This window comes from Trematomus bernacchii, unplaced genomic scaffold, assembly GCF_902827165.1.
Source record: "Trematomus bernacchii unplaced genomic scaffold, fTreBer1.1, whole genome shotgun sequence".
In the NCBI taxonomy this organism is placed as follows: Eukaryota; Metazoa; Chordata; class Actinopteri; order Perciformes; family Nototheniidae; genus Trematomus; species Trematomus bernacchii.
In genome coordinates this window covers 10,606,150-10,626,055 of record NW_022987313.1, presented here as the reverse complement: position 1 = coordinate 10,626,055, position 19,906 = coordinate 10,606,150, and the positions used below count along the sequence as shown (strand labels likewise).

The following is a 19,906-nucleotide window of genomic DNA, read 5'->3' as shown; positions in this document are numbered from 1 at the left end:
TCTGGATTACAAACTGTTCAGAGTGCATATTGATTGGTAAGGGTCCGCCATGTTCGAAGACAGTGGCTTATGTTCCCATTTGATAGAAATAATAAGGATGTGGTATGATCACATGCTGAGAACGTATTCTCTCACACAGCACTGATGTAAAATAAGGCATTGAGACTTCCCAGAACAAATTCATGTAGATGCTAAATGCATTTCTATATCACAAATGAATCAGGAAATGTTTTTTAAAGTGCACTTCCCAGGTATCATATGCTTCTATTTGGTCCACTATCCTAATTTCTTACACTGGCTGATTGCTGACAAAGAGTTGGTGGCAATTTGTTGTGTCGTGTACCACGTCAGTGTAGCATCACCATGGAAACCAATATGTCTAGGTGCTCTGTTAAGCGTCTGAGGCGCATTCAAAGGTGTGACACATACAGTACACTGGTATGGAGTGGAAAAAGAGGAATCAACAGATATAATTCATAGGTAAGGAGCACTTATTTTGCAATATATTATTTTCAGCTGAAATATGTTGATTGGTAGAAACGGTTAAAATGTAAAACTTGTATATGTTTTCAGGCTATAAAGGACAGTTTGTTTAAAACAAACAAACATATGGTACTGATGGTAACATATTGTATGTACTATCATACATATGTATCAATGGATGAATCAGACTGCAAAGTTCAGAAAGGTCTAATCAGCATTTTGACCGTGGAAAAATGATTCAGTGTTGCAGTGATCTGCTGTGAAATGATAACAGATGCTGTACCAGCATGGCAAACTGCAAGAACAAGTCAAAAGTGTGTTTGAACTATTATTGAACACATTATTTTCCACCAGCAGGAGGACCATGGATAGTCTGAAATATAACTACGTCAGGGACTACCGGTACTCGGCATAGTCCATTAATAATGCTCAGGATAAAACGCACTTCTTCTAAATGTCTTTCCCTGGGATCAACACGGATAGATTGAAAGCAGGAGGTGTGAGGAGTGCAATGACTCATACTGCACATGTTTCATGATGAACATGGTTGTGCAGAGCTGTGAAGAGAAAATCTGTGAAAAACTTGAAACGGCATCTCTTACAGAGCACCAGAGGCACTCTCGTGCTGAAGCTCCACGATTGGACCAAAATCAGTTTACACGGAAGCTGAATGCATTAAAGAAACTTTTTTCGACATCACTCAACTGCTTCAACTCTACCATAAAACCTGGTGAGGGAAGCAGCCATGATGCACATCACGCCGTTACAATCCTCAACAGACACACCAGAGACTCTGTGTACCTAAATACTGCTGGTGGATTATCAGCCTCAGAAATACATAAATTCAGCAATGCAGAACATAAGTCATCTGTGGAAGACAGCGAAGCCAATCAACTCCTTAATCAACACGTTTTTTATTCCAAACGCCATTCAAAATCTCTAGGGCTCAAAGCCTTTTGGAGGCAGAAACCCAGAAAGACTACTCCTCTCTTCCAGCATTTTGGAGAAACTGAGGCGTATATGGCAGATGAGATAATAGTCCTGGCTAATGAACATGCAGATGAAAGCACATAGACTCTGAGGTAAAACACCACTGTGCTGACTGTGGGTGTATATGTGACAGCTATGGTGTTAGCATAGCAAGGCTAATAATGAGTACAGGGAAGAGTTCAAAACACTTTCACATGTAAGCAATAGACAATTTACACAAGCAACAAAGCACCCCATGTCATCTCAATAGAAAATGCGTCTGAGCATCCTGAGGTGAGGGACAAGATCAGACTCTAAATTGCATTCAACAGTGACTCATAATTCACCATAATGCTGCAGCAGAAAATGGTCCAATGGGGAAGAACCCTTTATATATACAGTCTATGGGAAGAACAAGCACTGCGGTCGCTGATGTTGCCAGATGATTTGAACTTGATGCATCTGATGGTAATTTTGTGTAATGATGGTTCAGGTTGCAATACAACTGGAGCAAAAACAGATTATATATGAACTGTTAGGTTCCTCTGCCCACCTGGATCCCTACGGCTGGGCACATTATTATGGATTAGTATGTTGATAAAAAAAGTGAACGGTTTTTCACGAAGATGGCAGTAGAGGAAAGGCTTTGGTGTGAGCTGTCGCCCAGTGGAGGATCAATGTGTAAGAAATGTGTGTGCGAACTTGCATTCATAACAAGTGCAACTTTAAGCCCTTGGGTGGTCATACTGAGTTAAGGTTAGACATTTGCTGTTGCAGCCACATACCAGTGATTTAATCCTGATTTTTGTATTATATTGTTTCAACATAATTTAGGTGTAGTTGGTGTTTTCCATTTGTTTGTTTGCCATGCAATATTGTCATGACTGAAATATTCATAACAAACCCACATCATCATACTCCTGTGCAAAACTCTGCCCTGCATCAGCCAACTGTGTGTGTTTACCGGCATCAAATTACAGAAGAGACATGGTTATATGTGTTTATTTGTTGTGGTGGAAATTCCACACTTAGTCACCTTCTGGTAAGAAAAGAACAAATATACAAGCTTAAACCAAAGTCGTGTTATTTAATAAAGAGTTATAGCATTTAACAGAATCAATCTTATTTCCAGCTGGAAAGGCCAGAGGTCTTGCACTAGTAGATAGTACCAGGATCTGACCCTGTTACACAGAGAAGCAATGTCAGAGATACAGATGAGAGCAGATAACAAAAGGGACATTGGACAGGTAACATCCGTATGATAATTTGCCTGACAATGGTCCAGTGGCCCCCTCCTGTCTGTTGAGTGCAAGAGAACAGAAGGTTGCCAGTGTTTTGTATTAAAGGTGTGATAAAGCCTGGGAATGGGCCCTAGCTTACATTAGGACTGATACATTCAAACTGCGGGAAAATAAAGCCAGAGAAGGAAGTTTATATACTTAAATGAGACTTAATGATACATTTACTACAACATTTATGTGAATAAACAAAAAAAGCAGTCAAGCCTTTTCTGGATATGTTTATGAGATATGTCTTTCATTCTTTACAAGCATTTTCAAAGAATGATCGTTCAAGTATTATTACAACCAGGAGGAGGATCAGGAGCACCACAGTCACCAGGACCAACCTGACCAACAGCACGACCACCACCTTGTTTCTTTTCTTTTCCACATCCTTTTCCTTTTCCACATCCTTTTCCTTGTCTACATTCTTTTTCATCCTTTTCCTTTTTCTCCTGCAAAAACAAAACAAACCAATGATGCATTTTCTTTAAACAGAGAGAGGCGAATGGCTGCTTAGTTTGAACTCAAAAAGGGTGTAAAAAAAATATGGAAAATGAATATGGGAGCTACAAACTCACTAAATCAGTCAGTGGGGCATAGGACACATCATGAGGCTGAACAAATTCTTACTCCGTCAAAGTCATAGGCTGGGCCTTGCTCCTCCTGCCCAATTTCCACTTTCTCGGCCTAGCAAAGATGAATTGTTTCATAAGTACACATTGTTTTATGCTGTTAGTCACAGGCCATGAGCACTGTCAGGAAACAAGCTCACCTTTTTGGCTGTGATGGGGAAAACAAAACAAAAAAACGGGGGGAAAAAGTTGCAGTTAAAAGAGAAATGACACATGAACCAAAATGTAAAAAAAAAAATCCTGCACCGAAAACTATTTCAGAGCAACACATATATAACATTTAATCAAAGAGACTTACATTTATTCATTGTGTTCTTTTTAAGTGCAGAAGAAAGTCTGTTCCTTGGGAAGAATAAAAAGAGAGGAACATTTTCAAGTTTCCCATCCGTCAGTACAAATAAAAAACAATATTGCTATTTTACTACATACCTGGTGCAGACATCATATTTATCTACATCTGATGGGTGTGTTCAGTCTGTATTTACAAGATGTTGTATGAGATGAATGTGGGTGTGTTGGGACTGCAGCAGGTCTCATGTTCTAAAATTTGACTGCATGATATACAGAATTGGGTTCGCCCTGGAAAACAACAGTGTTTGAGAGTGACTGACAGATCCACTCTTTAAAACATTCAATGAAGGATCTGCACGCACACCTGAGAGCAATGGAGTGAACAGAGTGATGAAGCTTGCCCAATCAAAATCATCTGGAAGCATTCTGCTACTCATGTCATTTCCCCCCACTTTTTCCTATTTTCTCTCCATTTCCTCTTATGTTTTCTGTGCTGGAATAGCTTGCAACTGTGCTTCAGTGCATCATTTCATTGAAAACAGTCATTCTGGAATATGCACAACATTGACAAAAGGAGTGTTTTAAAAGAGTATTTTTTGTTGTTGCCACGATTAAGATAAGAATATTGATAACTCTCTCTGGGGCAAATTTGAAGCTACAGCTTTCAAATAGCATAACTTCCAACTATTTTGTATGGAATAAAACACACAAGATAAAACGTTCTCATTAATGATTATTGATTAATAGTAAGTTGTAATGACAATGGTTGATTTTGTTACCTGTTAACAGACCAAGCTGTCCTAATGCTAGGCTAGGCTAACTGGCTGCTGGTAGCAGCTTTGTTTTTAGCAAACATAGTCTACATATGAGAATGGTATGTTATATAACTCTTTACAAGAAACTGATAAGCAAATGTCCCAAAATAGCAAACTATTCCATTAAAGAGGATATATAATGTAGGTTCATAGTTTTATTCATAGTTTATACTTGAAATGCTTTAATGTTCAAAACCCCTCGTTTCTGTGTACTGTCTGTCAGGATATACCTGTATTAACGCTGTCTGAAACGCCCTGTTAGAGTGCCTGTTTCTTTGGACCCAGTCTGCTCTGAGTAGTTTTAGGAAAATAATTGTGCATATAGTTCTCATGCTGTGGTTGGAGATAAATGAATGGACACCAGTATGGCTATCATATAAAGTATGCATGTGACATACAGGAGGAAGGGGAGCCGTTATCTAACCCCATGTTTTCTGACCAAGGCAGCCCACAATAAACCGATTATGTTATGTTATGTGGGTTGGCAGGCACTCCAGATCCCATTGTAGGCCTATGTGCACTGACAATGTTTTATTATTAATTACCCTTATAACTTACATAAGTCCCCTCTTTAGAAAAGAGCTCACAATTTGAAAATAAAGCAGAAACATTTAATGCCCTTACAGTGTTTGTTGAAATTGTTCTTTATCATGGCCTTTGATATTATATACAAAATTACCTGTATTTACTTAGACTCCGAAATGTTTACAAAATCTAATAAGGCATTGCGTAAGGACATTTACTGAGCACACTCACATTTCCCAAAAAGGTATGTTATAATATAATAACAGAAATGAATTTTCACTAAATCCAGGGCGCCAACAGTAAAACGGATTTGTCTGCCTTTTTGCTTCAACCTGACATCATAATGATTTTAAATTATTACTAGAGTAACTTATATTTCTGTCTCTGAGTATTAGGGTTAATTTAACTTAAACATAACAGTGTGTTTTCTGTTGTGTCTATGTACATATCATAATGTTTCAGTTTAATATTGGTGTTAAAATTGATTGGTTTCTATGTAGTCATCCTGACTTGTATTATTTCAATGCCTTCTCAATGTGCTTATTCTACGCAGAGGTTCTCATAATGTTGTCATAGCTCAAACATCCAATACAAACCCACATCATAATATTCCTCAGGGAAACTCCAGCCTGTCCACTGTGTGTGTATACCACTATCAAATTACAGAGATCATTTCATATATTTCTCATGAATATAAAGTATTGAAGTCTTCCCCCAACATTTCATTTATGTAAACAACAGCAAACCAGTATTTTTTCTGAATTGATTTATTGAATATGTATTTCATTCTTTACAAGCATTATCGCAGAATGGAAGTTTTAGGAATTCTGCTCTTATTTCTGATGTCCTTTTCCATGTTCTTCTCATTTTCCACGTCCTTTCCCTTGTTCTTCTTCTCCTCTTCCATGTTCTCCTCCTCTTCCACGTCCTCCTCCTCTTCCATGTTCTCCTCCTCTTCCATGTTGTCCTCCTCTTCCATGTCCCTTTTCTCCCTGGTTAATGGGAAGTCGATACAAGCACTTTAAAATGACTGAATCAGCAAGAGGGGCAGCCCAGTTTAAAGCACACATTAAGTTCTAAAATGTCTTACCTTTTCACCTTCTTCACCTCCTTCCTCTTTTCCCTCTTCCATCGTGGTCTAGATGAGGGAAACACTTCATAAGTACACATGTTGTCATGCCGTTAGTAACAGGCCTATTGCACTGTAAGAAAATAAACTCACCTTGGCCTCGCCTGTGATGGAAAGACAAAAAACAAATACAATTTATTTTGTTAAAAACATGTTATTAATTACAAAACAACTCCAAAGCATTCTTACAAATGATTCAAAAATGTAACAATTACTTAAAGAGACTTACGATCACACATTTTGTCTTTGCAGTAAATGCAATGGAGCAGAAAGTATTTTCCTGGGGAAACAAAACATTTGGAGAATTATAAAGCTTCCCAGCAGTTATTACAAATAAGCAACAATGCTGCTATTCCCATACATACCTGGTGTGGAAATAAAAAATATTTGTGCGTAATGTGTGTGTTCAGATGGTATTTATAAGGCGTCGTATGAAATAAAGATTGTGGGTGTGTCAGTGCTGCACGCAGGTCACATGTTGTTAAATGTGACAGTTGGATCATTCCATCACAGGTGAGGTTTGGTCTCGGCCTGGAAATCACCTGACAGTGTTTCTCCCTCTGAGAGTCAGAGCAGGGATGAAACTAAGTCAACATTTCAGGCCATTGGATGTTCATGTTTGTACAACCGGATTTTAAATGTATTTAATGATGGAGCTCGGGGGACTTCTTAAAGATTTGCCTGTTGTCTGTGTTGTTTTAAAATGTGTGTCACAATGGATCCCTTGTCTTGTATCTGCAAACCAAATCTAAGTAACATGTACCTGAATCCTTTGTTTTATTTTAGATCAACAAACCTTTTCTCCTTCATGCACAACTTGCTAAATACATTGTAGAAAGAGCATGACATGCAGCTTGTGTTTCAATAGCTATCACATGGTTTATTCATGTGAAACATAAACTTACAGGCTATTGTAAATTGTATTTGAATGAAACCAGTGCATTATGAAAATGCACCATACACTGTGAATCTTATTAGTCGTACATGTTTAATGTAAGAGAGCATTGTCATTATTGTGTTTATTTGATCACGCCTCAAACAGGTTCTGCAGGTTACAGCACCCTTGCAGGATGTACAGTGGCAGCATAAATGAAGGCTAACATGTTTAATCTCAACAAAACATTTGACATTATATACCTTGCTGAGTAGCAGTGGTGGAAGTTTAGGGATACATTATATTAATAAAAGCAATCACTGATGCTTGGTGCTTAAACATCATAGTTGATGGACAATATTTCCCTGTTGTCACAATGTTAAGATGCAGATTCTTTACTGATAATTCACAGTTTTCTTCTATTTGTGCGGTTTACATTCCTCCTGATGTAAATTAAAAGAATGCACAACAGGAATGCACTACTGTTTTTGTATGGTCATGTTGTTCTCGAGTCATGAATGAACTACAACCTCATTTCATTTTGCAACCCTGTGATCCACAATGATAATAAATTATCCTTAAATCCTTGTATGAGCAGCTAAATGTTGTGAACGATCCAAATAAATTAAGTGCACAGAGCTGTCTGGGTGTATAGTTGGATTATTATTACTAATGCATTGTTATGTATGTAACATTTTAATGTTTTATACTATTGGGAAGTTCTCCTCTAATAATGCATCTTATTTTAAACACTAATATTATGCTTTACATGTAATATATCGTTTTTCAAAGTAACTACTAGATTCTCAACTGTAAGGAGGAGGTACCGCGTAATGAAGGTAACTCTGACAACATCGTTCACATGTTTGTGCTGTAAATTTAAACAGCAAAAAATAACACCACTTGCTATTGTCTGGCTGCGTGTATACACAATTTTGTGACACACCCTTAACTGTCTTCAGTCATTACAAAAACAGGTCAGAGACGTAAACTGAGGTGATCCTAAAAGTTCACCTGAGGACAGACAAACATGTCTGTACAGGTGAGTATCACAGTAAGGCAAGGCAAGGCAAGTTTATTTATATAGCACCTTTCAACACAAGGCAATTCAAAGTGCTTTACAAAAATGGAAGACATTAAGAAAATGGCATTTAAAATCAGTCATTAAAAAGAAAAGATAATAAAATAAACATTAAAATAAAAAATACATGGATAAAAGTTACAGTGCAGTTTAAGATGTGAATAGTTCAATTAAAAGCAGCGGCAAAAAGAAAAGTCTTCAGCCTGGATTTAAAAGTAGTAAGAGTTGCAGCGGACCTGCAGGTTTCTGGGAGTTTGTTCCAGATATTTGGAGCATAATAACTGAACGCTGCTTTACCATGTTTAGTTCTGACTCTGGGGACAGAAAGCTGACCAGTCCCTGAAGACCTGAGAGTTCTGGATGGTTCATAATTTAGCAGTAGGTCAGACATGTATTTTGGGCCTAAACCATTCAAAGCTTTATAAACCAGCAACAATATTTTGAAATCTATTCTTTGACACACAGGAAGCCAGTGTAAAGACTTCAGAACAGGAGTGATGTGATCCACTTTCTTAGTGTTAGTGAGGACTCGAGCAGCGGCGTTCTGAATTAGCTGCAGCTTTCTAATAGATTTTTTAGTGAGGCCTGTAAAGACACCATTGCAGTAGTCCAGTCTACTGAAGATAAAAGCATGGACAAGTTTTTCCAAATCCTGCTGTGACATTAGTCCTTTAATCCTAAATATGTTCTTTAGGTGATAGTAGGCTGATTTAATAACTGTTTTAATGTGACTGTTGAAACTCAGGTCAGAGTCCATGACTACACCTAGATTTCTGGCTTTATCTGTTGTTTTGAACATTGCAGACTGAAGCTCAGCGCTAACTTTTATACGTTCTGCCTTGGCTCCAAAAACCATTACCTCAGTTTTATCTTTGTTTAATTGGAGAAAGTTCTGACACATCCAGTCATTGATTTGTTCAATGCACTTACTCAGTGTTTGAATTGGAGCATAATCTCCTGATGAGATTTACAGTGTTTGTTGAAATTGTTCTTTATCATGGCCTTTGATATTATATACAAAATTACCTGTATTTACTTAGACTCCGAAATGTTTACAAAATCTAATAAGGCATTTCGTAAGGACATTTACTGAGCACACTCACATTTCCCAAAAAGGTATGTTATAATATAATTAAACAGAAATGAATTTTCACCAAATCCAGGGCGCCAACAGTAAAACGGATTTGTCTGCCTTTTTGCTTCAACCTGACATCATAATGATTTTAAATTATTACTAGAGTAACTTATATTTCTGTCTCTGAGTATTAGGGTTAATTTATCTTAAACATAACAGTGTGTTTTCTGTTGTGTCTATGTACATATCATAATGTTTCAGTTTAATATTGATGTTAAAATGGATTGGTTTCTATGTAGTCATCCTGACTTGTATTATTTCAATGCCTTCTCAATGTGCTTATTCTACGCAGAGGTTCTCATAATGTTGTCATAATGTTGTCATAGCTCAAACATCCAATACAAACCCACATCATAATATTCCTCAGGGAAACTCCAGCCTGTCCACTGTGTGTGTATACCACTATCAAATTACAGAGATCATTTCATATATTTTTCATGAATATAAAGTATTGAAGTCTTCCCCCAACATTTCATTTATCTAAACAACAGCAAACCAGCAAACCAGTATTTTTTCTGAATTGATTTATTGAATATGTATTTCATTCTTTACAAACATTATTGCAGAATGGAAGTTTTAGGAATTCTGCTCTTATTTCTGATGTCCTTTTCCAGGTTCATCGCTTTTTCCACATCATTTTCCTTGTTCTCCTCCTTTTTCACATCCTTTTCCTTGTTCTTCTGCTTTTCCACATCCTTTTCTCTGTTCTTCTCCTTTTCCACATCCTTTTCTCTGTTCTTCTCCTTTTTCACATCCTCCTCTTCCATGTCCCTTTTCTCCCTGGTTAATGGGAAGTCGATACAAGCACTTTAAAATGACTGAATCAGCAAGAGGGGCAGCCCAGTTTAAGTTCTAAAATGTCTTACCTTTTCACCTCCTTCCTCTTTTCCCTCTTCCATCGTGGTCTAGATGAGGGAAACACTTCATAAGTACACATGTTGTCATGCCGTTAGTAACAGGCCTATTGCACTGTAAGAAAATAAACTCACCTTGGCCTCGCCTGTGATGGAAAGACAAAAAACAAATACAATTTATTTTGTTAAAAACATGTTATTAATTACAAAACAACTCCAAAGCATTCTTACAAATGATTCAAAAATGTAACAATTACTTAAAGAGACTTACGATCACACATTTTGTCTTTGCAGTAAATGCAATGGAGCAGAAAGTATTTTCCTGGGGAAACAAAACATTTGGAGAATTATAAAGCTTCCCAGCAGTTATTACAAATAAGCAACAATGCTGCTATTCCCATACATACCTGGTGTGGAAATAAAAAATATTTGTGCGTAATGTGTGTGTTCAGATGGTATTTATAAGGCGTCGTATGAAATAAAGATTGTGGGTGTGTCAGTGCTGCACGCAGGTCACATGTTGTTAATGTGACAGTTGGATCATTCCATCACAGGTGAGGTTTGGTCTCGGCCTGGAAATCACCTGACAGTGTTTCTCCCTCTGAGAGTCAGAGCAGGGATGAAACTAAGTCAACATTTCAGGCCATTGGATGTTCATGTTTGTACAACCGGATTTTAAATGTATTTAATGATGGAGCTCGGGGGACTTCTTAAAGATTTGCCTGTTGTCTGTGTTGTTTTAAAATGTGTGTCACAATGGATCCCTTGTCTTGTATCTGCAAACCAAATCTAAGTAACATGTACCTGAATCCTTTGTTTTATTTTAGATCAACAAACCTTTTCTCCTTCATGCACAACTTGCTAAATACATTGTAGAAAGAGCATGACATGCAGCTTGTGTTTCAATAGCTATCACATGGTTTATTCATGTGAAACATAAACTTACAGGCTATTGTAAATTGTATTTGAATGAAACCAGTGCATTATGAAAATGCACCATACACTGTGAATCTTATTAGTCGTACATGTTTAATGTAAGAGAGCATTGTCATTATTGTGTTTATTTGATCACGCCTCAAACAGGTTCTGCAGGTTACAGCACCCTTGCAGGATGTACAGTGGCAGCATAAATGAAGGCTAACATGTTTAATCTCAACAAAACATTTGACATTATATACCTTGCTGAGTAGCAGTGGTGGAAGTTTAGGGATACATTATATTAATAAAAGCAATCACTGATGCTTGGTGCTTAAACATCATAGTTGATGGACAATATTTCCCTGTTGTCACAATGTTAAGATGCAGATTCTTTACTGATAATTCACAGTTTTCTTCTATTTGTGCGGTTTACATTCCTCCTGATGTAAATTAAAAGAATGCACAACAGGAATGCACTACTGTTTTTGTATGGTCATGTTGTTCTCGAGTCATGAATGAACTACAACCTCATTTCATTTTGCAACCCTGTGATCCACAATGATAATAAATTATCCTTAAATCCTTGTATGAGCAGCTAAATGTTGTGAACGATCCAAATAAATTAAGTGCACAGAGCTGTCTGGGTGTATAGTTGGATTATTATTACTGATGCATTGTTATGTATGTAACATTTTAATGTTTTATACTATTGGGAAGTTCTCCTCTAATAATGCATCTTATTTTAAACACTAATATTATGCTTTACATGTAATATATCGTTTTTCAAAGTAACTACTAGATTCTCAACTGTAAGGAGGAGGTACCGCGTAATGAAGGTAACTCTGACAACATCGTTCACATGTTTGTGCTGTAAATTCAAACAGCAAAAAATAACACCACTTGCTATTGTCTGGCTGCGTGTATACACTAATTATAGATCAGAATTCTGTGACACACCCTTAACTGTCTTCAGTCATTACAAAAACAGGTCAGAGACGTAAACTGAGGTGATCCTAAAAGTTCACCTGAGGACAGACAAACATGTCTGTTCAGGGGCCTCATTTATAAAGGGATATACGCTCAAAAAATGGCGTACGCCAGTTTCTACGCAATGTTTGCGATTTATAAAATACTAACTTGACGGGAAAATGTGCGGTCCTCCACGCAAACTCTAACCCATGCGTACGCACTAAGCACACAAACGGGAGAGACGAGAAACTGCGACACCGTTGGCAGAAGGAAGAATGGAGAGAAATATGTGGAAATAATACCATAAATAAAATGTTACCTCTCATTTATCAAATATGAAGAATTCATTTTCAAACATTGATTAAAGCCAATCTTGAAATGATTAAACAAACGCCTGTTTGAGACTCCTCAGTGCACACAAAAACATAACTTGGAGAAATAAATAAATACGGATATGTTATTTAAAACCACCTCGAATATGTTGTGTTAATGTTATGAAATGTTTTCTCATAAATGATGCGGTAAGCAGGAGGACAGAATTACGTCTAAACTGACGCCGTTTTGCATTTCTATAGGTTGTAGATACGAGCATGGTTTTATATACTATCACGTTTAATAGTGTTTTATGCCGTTTGCCAAGACTTGATAAGTGGCTCGTAAAACACAGGAGGTATGGAAACTAAGAACACCATATGTGGTAAACAGCTAATATAACACAACACATTGTATTTCCTTTAACTGGTGGATTATGGATATATAGTTGCTGATCGACAGCTGGAACACAAACCACCAAATACAACAAAAATAATTCAGATCCAGTCGTCATGACTACACTCCGGAGGGATTCCCCCATCATTTCTTACAGTTTCTCATCAAGGGGGGGGTCTCCTGTCCCCGGGACAAACACACTGCCTGAGGAAGGTTATGTGTATTTGTTTTGTCATTAACTTTTTTCGGACCACTTATTTATTTATGTTGGTGACGATCCGACCTCCATGCTGCTACTCTGGTTCAAACTGCATCCACCAAACAATATGATTTATCTCCACCTCCCCACAATAACCCAAATCTGACACGGTGTGAGATGTCTTTTTTAGCTGTTCGGTCGTAATTTCCTGCGATCTTCTTCATGCAGTCAGTCAAAATGAATGAATGAATGGGCGTTTCTTTGACTATTTATAGGCAAATATGGGCGTTACGAGTCGATTGTGATTTATAAAGGGAAACAGGCGTAGGGAGTGCCGTACGCACTTCCCTCGCCGGTACGCAATGTTTTGTGAATCGGAAAATGGCGGAAAATGTATGTACCTATTTTTGTGCTTTGTACTACGTAAGCAACCTTCCTACGTCAATCCTACGCAAGGCGTTATAAATGAGGCCCCAGGTGAGTATCACAGTAGACAAACAAATCATTGTAACATGAGATGATCTGTCTTTTGTTTTTCGCAGCTGCAGATCTCAACAATTCATGGTCGTATATATTGATCTAGCTCTATCCCATGTCAAAATCAAAATGTTGAATATGTTAAATAACTGGAGCTTGGCATGATGGACATTAGTGTGGCTAGGACAAATAATTGTGTTATCCCATTTTCATCTGAACATGCACAACCTTGATTGTTTGTTAATACCTCATGTATATGCAATAATATTATCAGTTTAACATTGTCAAATCAATTTGTAAATAAAAGTTATGAAACAATACAAAATGGAAAATAGGCAGGATTAAATAAAGCCTGAATAACTATTGTGCGCTAGTGGAAATTCAACGGGGGGAGCCTCGCTGCGGGAAAATTCGACAGGTGGCCAGTCCGCCCCTGAAAAATGTCTATGCACACGTTATTATAAATAATAATTTTGAATAAAAAAAAAAAATAATTAAAATATATTTTTTTTAATTTTCAATTTGTAATCATCTCGCGACCCCCACTTTGGGAACCCATGCCCCTGCCCTGACCTACCTGGTTCTTCTTCCTGTGTGAGAGGATCCAGTTGACCGTTTGTTCGGCGCCACCTAGTGTCCCTTAGGTGGACTGCAGCCTGCTGTTAGCTTGATGACGATGATTATGCTACAGCTAATGTGGACTCGGAGGTCAGTACAGTTTCACTTTTGCGTCACACTTACCTACCTTATCTTTTGAAAAAAAAGTTCTTCAAAGTCTTCAAGTCTTCAAAATGTGATTTTGAGTAACCTTAGGCACAACACGTATTGAATTAAAGGCTAATGTCACAGTTTAAGCTGGGTCGTCCCTTTGGCAATCAAGCTGCAGTATTCCCCTCGCAGGTGTATAAACTGTTAATGCAACCATTAGCATTATGCTAGGTGTGGCTGTAACTTAGTGAATGTGTCTGGTTGTGTGTTTGAGGTAGACTGGCAACAAGTAGAAATGAATGAAAGCGAAGACAGTGAGTCTAATAGTTTGGTAAAGGTAAAACAGTAACATTAACAGTATAACTTAAATAGTTGAGGAAAATTAAGGAAAAGCATTTTTTGCTTGAGGCTGTAATGGGTTTCAAGCAAGCGGCAAACTCTGGGGAAGAGCCGGGACGCCAATACGGAAGTGCCACAAACTGCAGTTCATATATTGGCCGATAGGCGATGACTGCAGAAAGGAGCAATTTCCATAGACCCCCATGTTAAAATGCCCAATTTCACAGCAGAAAAAAAACGTTTCTAGCCCTGGCTGCAATAAATATTATTATGTATATAGTTAGATTCCACCTTCATGATTATGAATCTGTGAGTGAATTGTTTTCTAACATGACCCTTTTATTTATATTAGGTCTTAAAGTTTTTGCATAAATTAGGGCGTGGTCACATTGAGTGACAGCTCTGTCAAGTGACTGCTGCTGTTAGCTTCTTGTCTCTCTGCTAGCTGCTCCGTGAAGCTACAGGGACACTGCCTGCTCAGTTCATCCAGGGAACACAACTTGACCCCGGCCGTGTTTGTTTGTTCTTCATGCTTATATATCGGACTATTGTGACTTGCTCTGCGGTTAAAACAGACGGTGCATGAATGCGGTTTTGCGGTAAGTGAAATTCGAGTACTTATGTGTTTATGATTTTAATCAGCTACGTAATGAATGTTAAGGCTTGGGTTAGCGTGTAAGTGAGTGGTAGCTACATCGGTGCTAACGATGCTAATCGTAGCCTCCAAGTTAACTTAAAACCATAGACTGTATATATAAAGGTTAAAACGAAATAGACAAGTGTTAAGCGTTAAGTGGGATAATACTGGAGAACAAAAGGCTTCTGTTTGAGGTTGATAAAATAAGGTCATCCTTGTAACTTAGAGAGATATTTTATTATGTAGGTAGGAACTGTATGCATCGCTAAGGTTAATTTAAATTGGCTATGCTCAAGTATGTAGACAAGCTAACGTCGAAGTAGTGTATGTGAAATCAACCTCACAATAAGATGTGTGTATATTACAATTATTAATGTCATATTTCAAGATGATTACTTAGATATTACAATATGGTTGGTTGAGCTGGAGTTCATTATTGAGCTTACACGTTAACATCACAGTCATCTGAAGAACGAACCCAAACCTTGTTGTTTTTATTAATTGCATTACCAAATTGGTATCAAATAAACAGTAAGCATTGGTAACACAACTTCCAAAGTTACAGTAAAATAAAAAGGACCCTGACTCGGGCAATACACAAGCCAACATGTTCAACAGAAGATAATCAGTTATATTGTTTGTACACATGGTACTTTACATATATATCTGTTTGTTTAAAGTGCCCAGGTGATGCAGACAGGCTGGACCAGAGAGTGAGAGACCGAACTGGACTCCTCACAGCAGTGAACTTCAGCACAGGTACAAATACTCTTTTTTTCATACTGTACAAAGAATCAAGAAAGATATTGGTTTAAATAAATGAAGTATTGACTTTAATACACTGATATACATTCCATTAAACAATACTAAATACTAGATCACCTACACATCAGTGAAGTTGAGGGTTTTTTTCCATGCAAAGGGTTACATTTAGATGTTAACAAGCAATATGACTGTCAGCTTTCTAATTTAATGTATTGAAGGCAAAGATATTTAACGCATAGTGACAACTGCTATTTATCTCTCAATATTGTCTGTAAAAACGTGGTAAAAGTTATTCTTTCAGTGAGACAACAGAGCAAGCTTGTTTTAATAACAGTTAAATATTATTTTGATAATAAAATACATTTCAATGTTGATGAATTTCATACTGTTCATTCATAATCTGATTGTCTTTGTAGCTCACTGTTGAAATAAAAAAAAACATTACAATTACAAAATAATTATATCTACAGCCCCTAAACACACAAACACACCTCTTTCATAAATAACACACTTGTTCTGCAATAATATGTTTTATGTTTCCTGTAATTTTTGTTAGGAAAGGACCTGCCTGAAAGACACGACTCAGCATCTCCTCTTTCTCCGAGGGTCAAGAAGAACATCCAAGAGGGAAATTAAAAGCTGATGTTATGAGATGTTAAGACCAGTAAAGGACATTCACTAAGAAACTACTTTTATTGTGAAAACACAGTCAGCTGATCGAATGCACCTATTTCCACATCTACACTCCATCAGCTGATTATTTCTATTTGCCTCACTTTATGAGCTTCACAACATGTACCTTGTACCGCAGAGTTTGCAACGCAAATAAATGGGGCCAATCTTCAGTCAGATGTGAATGTGTAATCTAACATTTTCAGTAAGAGTAATAGACAAAAGGAGTGCAAATACAAATTCAATTTATTGAAATGTGAACCAAAAGTTAATCAAACATGTTTTAAATAAAAAGCACATATGGACAGAAGGTGTAAACCTATTAAATGTATAAGTAAACACATTTAGTCAAATAAAGTGACAGACTAGGCCTGTGCAGGTGGTATCAGCTATGCATGGGCTCCTCCATCAGGTCTGATCCTCCTCACAGAGGAAAGACCCTCAGTCCTCTCCAAACCAACAGACAGGACGTCCATCACACGGAGGTTTCTCCCTGAAGTCTCTGCAGCTCTCTGGACACCACGCTGTCTCAATCCGTCCACACTGAATATGAGAGGGGAAAAATGAAAATAATAAATGCTTTAGACAATAAGAAATATAAAAGTGAACCGTTGAGTTGCTCAGTTTTTTTAGATTGTCAATACTATTACTGTATAACTAATATCTCAGGTTAAGAGGCACCTTCAAATAAAGATTGGTCTTTAAATACATTTTGTCTTTTGAATTGTTTGTCTAAAGTCAAGGATCTAGAACTGGTACTTGTAGTTTTAATGATACAGTCTGGTTATAATGCTGTTTGGAGGAGGCCTCACAGGTAAGAGCACTAACTAGCTATCATCACATGCACCTTAGCTTAACTTAAATGTATTAAACGTATAATTAAGTGATGGCAAAATATAAATAACTAATGTCATGCAAACATATTAATATTTGCTTGATTCCAGTGTTGCATTTAGCACATTGCATACAAACGTTAAGGGATTTTAAGATTCTGAAGTATTATGCTAAAAACTCAACTTAGATTATTATTTATAGTTTTGCTGAATAGTCTCATGTCCGCTTACCTTAGAAACGTAAAATGCGACGGCAGTGTGCAGATGGGGAGCATGTTAGCTTAGCTTGGTAGCTTGAGCTAGCTCTGTTACTTCCAGCTCGAAGGCAGCAGGTCCCGCCTCGGCTCCGCCTCTTTGCCCTTATTTGGAGCAGGCTGGAGCAGGCGGGAGTGGAACTCTGACGTCACTGTCGAGCCGTTAGTGGCCGACTCCGCCTACTAAGGGCTTCTCGGCAACTCTGCAGAATCCTATGGGTGACGTCACGGACCCTACGTCCATTTATATATACAGTCTATGGTTTCAAGCCATGCTATCAGGATGTTAGTCTGCCTGCAACCTTGTTCCAAACCTAAAAAAATAAATCAGATAATTTTGAATGACATTAATTGTTTCCAGATGATAAATACTTTGCTGGTCCCCTCACTTTTCATCTGCTGCTATCATCAGGTCAAAATTTCACTTCAAATGTCAATTTCTTAATTTGTGCACAAATGCCCAAACTGGTCTAGCATAACTATTTTAGTGGGAATGCTGATACAGCATTCCAACTATCTGTTATGCTACGCACAAAATTCTTTATTATTCCGCCGGGTTATTTTGCACCTCTTCTTCTCCCACATTCCACATCGCAGAAACTCCGTTCAAACATCAAAAACGTTCAGCTCGGTCGGGAATCGATGGCTATTATTTTTCTCATTCATAACTTTCATAATTCCAGAGATACATCCCATAATACATCCAATTTTTAACATGGAAGTCAATGGAGAAACTCTTCAGACTTGAACAATCTTCATGCAACTTCAACTGCTAACTGTTCATTCATACTTTCACTCAGAAACCTCATTCCAACTTTAAAATGTTACACATCTTTCTGACATTATTCATGTAACACAACTTTTAAATCTGATTCGTACTTTTACAGATATTAAACATTGTTCAGACCTTGGTAAAGAGGCCTTCTTCAGATTTTAGAGTGCGTGATGTCACAGCTAGAGTGGAGGACAGATTTAATTTTGCCTTCATGTTTTCTTTTAAACCTGCCATAATTCCCAAACCCTACATTCCTGAGACATCATTTTTCATGAGAAACGTAGGAAAACATCTCGTAGCTTGAAAAATAAAAAATAATTAAGTAAAATAATTCAACAAAATGCCTCTTGAGGGCATGAAGTGACAAAAACTTTCAACATGTCTCCATTAAACCCCATTGTAAATTCAGCCTCATCTTTCCCCACCACAGCAGCCGCACACCTTTAGTTAATCTGCCAAAAAGGCTACATTATTAACCCGAAAGCAGTGCTTGAATTGGAATAAAAAAGGTGCCAGTACTCTAAATCAGCAACTGTTTCAAGTCAATTTATTTATACAGCCCAAAAACAAGTATTTGGCTCAAAGTCATATAGTATGGCTATCCTATAATGCTGGTGGGTTTGTCTCTTTACTGTATATTTTAGAAAGGCTCACTTGTAACAAAATGACTCAGGGTGCATAGAGATTAGAGGGGGTGCAGTGGTAAAGTGCTATTTTTATAAGTGGGGAGTGGACCTAACACCCTCTAGGGGGGTCCGGGGGCATGCTCCCCCGGGAAGATTTATTTTTAAATATTTAAGTTAAATGCATCAATCTGGTGCACTTTGAGAGCAAAATGAAGAGATATATGGATACCTCTCAACATCCATATGAAACAGAACTGTAAACAGATTTACTTTTTCTTTATGGATATAAAAGAAAGTAAAGCCTGACTCCTACTGGTGGCTGGTTAAATGACTCCTCGTCCCTGAGTACACTCATCTTTCAGCAGGAAAGGAGAGAGGGAATCAATGGAGCTGCCAGGGAGGACACAGGGGAATCCAGACGGTGGTTTATGGGATGCAGAACTTGGAGCAGGAGGCTCGACCAGAGAAGGCTCCCCGTCAGACAACATTTCTAACACAGGCACAGCATTTTCTGTATTTGCAGTCGGCTCCTTGTCCGGCGACAACCGCTGTCTTTTCGCACTATTATTAAGCCACGCCGGCGGCCGGCGGCATCTCATGACGCATCTATACGCTGGGCATATTTGTTGGCATCTTACTGAGTACCGGCACCTTGCCGGTACTCAGTAAGAAGTGCCGGTACCACATGGGTAAAAATCTGAAGTGCCGGTACTGCGTACCGGTAAGTACCGGCCCAATTCAAGCACTGCCCGAAAGTACACAAAAAGTACACTTCAGATGCTCAAGTTCCTTGACATGCTTCACGCAAAAACACGATATTGCTATAACTCCTATGAAAATTGTCAAAAGTGCTAAAACTTCACATGTGTGCTAACAGTCCAGCCGTGAAGACATCGACAGGACAGTTTTGAGATTTCTTCAAATGCCGTTGCCATGGCAACACAATGCTCGCCAT

At 37.8% G+C, this 19,906-nt stretch overlaps 1 long non-coding RNA gene across 1 annotated transcript; it reads right to left on the bottom strand.

The window, feature by feature from the left end:
• Positions 1-5,747: 5,747 nt before the first annotated feature.
• LOC117477344 lies at positions 5,748-6,540 on the bottom strand. The gene is made up of 4 exons (XR_004555334.1): positions 6,493-6,540; positions 6,357-6,407; positions 6,221-6,231; positions 5,748-6,136 (listed from the first exon to the last, which is right to left on the bottom strand). It is a non-coding gene; the product is annotated as an uncharacterized LOC117477344 (long non-coding RNA).
• Between the last annotated feature and the right edge of the window lie 13,366 nt (positions 6,541-19,906).